The sequence below is a fragment of the Saccopteryx bilineata genome, chromosome X (assembly GCF_036850765.1).
Source record: "Saccopteryx bilineata isolate mSacBil1 chromosome X, mSacBil1_pri_phased_curated, whole genome shotgun sequence".
Taxonomy (NCBI): domain Eukaryota; kingdom Metazoa; phylum Chordata; class Mammalia; order Chiroptera; family Emballonuridae; genus Saccopteryx; species Saccopteryx bilineata.
The window spans coordinates 72,699,324-72,704,549 of NC_089502.1; positions in this window are offsets into that span (position 1 = coordinate 72,699,324).

Genomic DNA, 5,226 nt, shown 5'->3' on the forward strand with positions numbered 1-5,226 from the left:
AGGTTCTTATTTTGTATCAGTTGGAATATTTCTTGCCGATCCCTTCTGGCATCAAGTGTATCTTTTGAGAATTTGGATGTCATTCTTATGGGGGTTCCTCTGTAGTTAATTAACTGCTGTTCACTTGCAGTTTTTAGTATTCTTTCTTTGTCTCTTAACTTTGGCATTTTAATTATGATGTGACTTGGTGTAGGCCTCCTTGTGTTCCTCTTTAATGGGACTCTGTGCTTTCTGAACTTGTGAGACTTTTTCCTTCATCAATTTAGGGAAATTTTCAGCTATAATTTCTTCAGATAGGTTCTCTATCCCTTATTCATTCTCTTCTTCTTCAGGAACCCTTATGATGTGGATGTTGATTCTCTTCATGTTGTCACAGAAGTCTCTTAGAGTTTCCTCAGTCTTTTTGAGCCTTTTTTCTTTTTGCTGCTCTGCTTCTGTGATTTCATTGGTCTTTTCCTCTAAATTGTGATTAAATCTTCTGCTTCATACAGCCTGTTGTTGATTCCTTCCAGTGCAGTCTTCATTTCTGATATTGTATTTGTCATTTATGACTGGTTCTTTTTTATTATTTCAGTGTCCTTTTTGACTCTTGATATCTTTTTATTTAAGTTCTCATTGTGACCATCCATTGCTGCTCTAAGATACTTGAACATCCTAAAAATCATTATCTTAACCTCTCTGTCTGGTAGATTGATTACTTTCATTTAAGTTAATTTTTTAATTTTTCTTCTGAGGATTTCTCTTTGTTGATTTAGTTGGGTCATATTTCTTTGTCCATTTTGTCTGTATTTTAGGTAACACTGTCTGACTTTGAAATTTGTTGTGGTGTCTTTATGAGAAACATGGGCTCAATGGTATTGACATCCAGGCCACCTGTTTTTCTTGCTCTAGGAATGATTCTTAAGGGTACTACTCTCCCTCCTGTCCTATGTGAGTATTGGATACTATTGGTCCTTTCATGGGTACAGTTATCCCTTCAGGCTGGCTTGCTCTAAGGGTCAAACTTGATCATGTGTATTACACACTGTGCAATGTCTGTTCTATTGGGCATATTTATTCTCCACAGTGTCTGGTGCCTGCTGGACTACTCCTTTAGATGTGCTTCTTGTGTATTTAGCTGAGTCTAGAGTCGGTGCTGTCTTCCACCCACTACTGGTTGTGTTGGTTCTAGGTCTTCTTGGGTTGCTGCCAGCCATTGTTTGTAACCTGCCATGGGCTACCTGTCTGGAGCTACTGCTGTGTTTCTTGTTTGTGTCTGTGGTTTCCATGCCAGGATAGTGTGGGAGGTGACAATGTGTTTATAAAGATCAGTTTCCACCTGCTTAGAGATGACAGCAGCTCTGTAAAAACCCCAACTCTGTAAGATTTGCCTCCACTTTTTGACTGCTTCACCTCTTCTTGCAGTTGCCTAGTTTTCCTACAGAGTCTTCTGTAGAAAGACTGTAGTATGGGCTCAGACTGGCTTCACCCAGCCAACCCCTGTACAGATTTCAAGTTTGGTGGGTTAGAACAGCTGAAGTTGGGAATACAATATTAGTGGGATCCCCTACTTCATAGATCTTTTTGTCAGGAGCTCAATTTGAAGAAAGTAGCCCCTACTCCAGAGCCTAATCTCTCAGCCACTACTGAATACTCACATTTTATTTCTCACCATGAGAGGAGCAGCAGGTTCAGATTGGATGGGGCTGATAATTCCCTCTAAAGAAGTTCTTCTAAGTGATAGGATGCTGGTTTCAGGGAGGAAGAATGAGAGACTCTTCTCCTGAGGCTGACTGTGTCCCCCCAGAAAATGGCTAAGTCCTTCAACCAGACCCAACAATAAGCACATGGTGTCCCATACTTTAAATATCCATGCTCTAATCCTCTCTCCCTTCCCCCTGTGTAACTTAGCCCAGCAGGACAGAAGATCCAGCACCTGGGCTGGCTGACTGTGAAGCTCCACCCTATCCAATGCACAGCAGCTGCTGTGCCAGTGTTTATCACAGAGAGTGGCACTCGCCTCAGCTTGGCCCGGTGTGAGGAGCTTTTCCTTAGGACAGTGGTCCTCAACCTTTTTTGGGCCATAGACTGGGTTAATGTCAGAAAATATTTTCATGGATTGGCCTTTAGGGTGAGATAGATAAATGCACAAAATAAAATTATGCGACTGGCATAAAAACTGTGGTATTTTTAAATATAATTATCGAACTTACGAGACAAGCATCAAGAGTGAGTCTTAGACGAATGTAACAGAGGGAATCTGGTCATTTTTTAAAAATAATTTTTTAAAAAAATTTAAAAAAGTCGTTCAGACTTAAATATAAATAAAACGGAAATAATGTAAGTTATTTATTCTTTCTCTGCAGACCAGTACGAAATGGCCCAAGGACCAGTACCGGTCCATGGCCCGGGGGTTGGGGCCCACTGCCTTAGGATACCACTCTAGGAGGAAGGGTTGTTAGGTCCTGAACCAATGTTCTCTGAAGCTGGCCCCTAGATGTGCTAACCTTAGGCCTCCGTAGGGAACTGAGTGTAAACCAGTGAGGAGCATTTCCCATGACTGGCTTTCAGCAAACTTCTTGGAGCTACAAGAAATTCAGAGTTTGTGGCTGCCTCTGCTAGGCCTACGTGCTCATGGAAATACCAAGCCACATACCTAGGCTGGCTTTTACCAACACTGGGCCTGGGCAAAGTTCTACAAAAGGCCGAGGTTCCTTTAGCTCTGCCTCCCACAGCCTTTGTCTGCTGGCTGCTTGTTAGGCTTGGCCACTGAAAAAAACCTCTGATATAGTCTCTAGAGTCTGCTGCAATTCAGGGATTAGGAAGGGTAGTGAGTGTGGTTCCGCCCCTTGGCCCCAGGTGTCAGTCTGTCCAGACTTTTTTCACGGACCTCACTAGGGTGTGGCCCAAGGAGTTTGGTGGGTGTGGGCTCTGAGCCTCAGAGATGTGGCCTGCCCACAGTTTGGTCATTTTCTACTGAGTTTCCCATTAAGTGGAAGTACCAGTCATAGATTTGGGAGAGTGTGGGGAGAAAGCTCCAGCCTCAACACCAGAAAACTGAGTTACTGACATGACTCCTGCTTCCTGGCTTCTCAGAACGATCCTTCATCCTGACCAGAGCAGGAGAGATTCCCAAGGGTGGAGCAGTTGCTTTTCCCCAGGCTGCAGCAGCACAGAGGGGACACTCAGCCCAAGAAAAATGGTGACTGAGTATTGGAGAATGACTCAGCACAGGAGTTCTGTTGGCTGTCCTCCACAGTGTCTCTCCCTGGGCCTTGAACTTCATGATCTCCTCATGCAACTCCTTCCTCTTAGCCCTCCCACACTGGATAAATGGCTGTGAATGACTTTCTACACTGGCCCTTTAAAGTAGAGCCTGCGTCTCCTAGAACTCGTGTATCTTTTTTGCAGACAGAATCCTCAGTTCTTCACAGCCAAATGCTGTGTGAGTGTCTCTTCTGGGCTTTGGGTTTCTAGGCTGGGGGCCCAGCCCAAGGGCTTAGGTCCCTCCCTTGTCAGGGTGAACCTACTGGCAGTAAGAGTCCCTCTGGATACTCCTGGGAGCAGGTCAGTCCATTCTGCATCTCTGCCCTTTTTACCAGTCTCAGTGTGGCTTCTTCTGTGATCCTTGTTTATAGACTCCTCTTCATTTAATCCAAAGTTGGTTTTTCAAGATGATTGTGCTTAAATTAAATTGTAATCCAATTTGATCCTGAGAGGTGGCATTTGGAATGTCTGCCTACTCCCTCACCTTCTTGAAATCCTCTAAAGTTTTCAATAAAGTTATTCTGACCTCTCTGGGCTTCCATTTCTGCAGTAAGTGAATCAGTCCTGCCTCTGCTACTGGTTGACCATGTAGACATAGACAAGGTTCTACTTCTCTGTGTACCTCAGTGTCTTTTTTATATGTTCAGAAAATTTAGAACTAGCTAATCACCAAAGACCTCTTTCAGCTCTGATAGCATAGCATTATAAGTCTTTTGGAGTGTTATGACTTCTTTGTCTAGACTTTGAGATTCAGAAAAGCAGTGGTCTTCAAGGGCCACAGAAGTAAAGCCTGATATAAAATGGACATCAATAGTACTTGTTGAATAAAATTAAAATAACAGTAGCTAACACTGACTAAGCACTTAGTATGTACCCAGACAAAGGTGCAGTTTTCATCTGAGGCCTGGAAAAGAAGATATTGTCTGATTGATCTTTATGCCCTTGAAGTTCTCATTTTGGTCACACAGCAAGTAATTGCTGGAACCAAGATTCAAATTCAGAATGACTAGCTCCAAAATCCATGCTCTTAAATGGTTATACTCATCTAATATTTCACAAAGGGCTGGTATTCAATAGGTGCACCATAAATATATATGGAACTAAACAGACTTGAATTGGTAATTAAGTTAAGCTATTTTGTGCCCTGGCCATGTTAGGACTTCATTGGGTAAGGCAGTGGTTTTATATCACCATAACAAAAGCAGAAGCCTTGATAGAAGACAGTAGTTTAACTTTGGGTTCTGAAATTCACTAGCTTTATGAGTTTTGGGTAAGGATGTACATTCTCTGAGCTTCTATTTCTTCATTTATCAATTAGGATAAATAACTTTAACTCACAGGGTTGTGGTGCACACATTAAAATTACAAAATGAGAATCTCAAGCACTGTGTTTGGAAGATCAGAAGCTTAATCCAGAAATAGTTTATTTTTCTTCCCTGAGTATTACAAAGTCCAGGCCCTGAAAGTAGGAGGCAGATTGAATAAATGGAGAAGGGACAAAACTTTAAGGTAAAATAAGAAACCTTAGCAAACATGGATCTAGTCCTGAGAGAGTAGATAAATGACAGGAAGGTACTGTTTCCCAGTATTTCACCCACTAAGTCTCTCAGACTAAGAGGTTAATCTTCAATCTGTCAAAGGGCTCATTAATTCTACCAGTTCTTCTTAAAATGTTTTGTTCCATGGCCTACTCTAGTATAAAATGATACAAAAGTTGCAACTTCTCTTTTGTCTGGTCTCTGTGTTGGCATTATATAAAACCAAAGACTCCATAAGTTTGTGAGGGATCAGAAGAAGCCAGTCCAGTGTCTGGCACACAGTAAGTGCTGTATAATTATTCATTGAACAAATCATATTACTTGTTTTTAAGAAGCAGCAACTTGCCTCCCTCAAATATTACCATTTTTAAACTGTTTTGTCTGGTATTACATAGCTACAACCATGAACCTTACCCCCTAGGAGCCAGTGATTAAAAAGCAG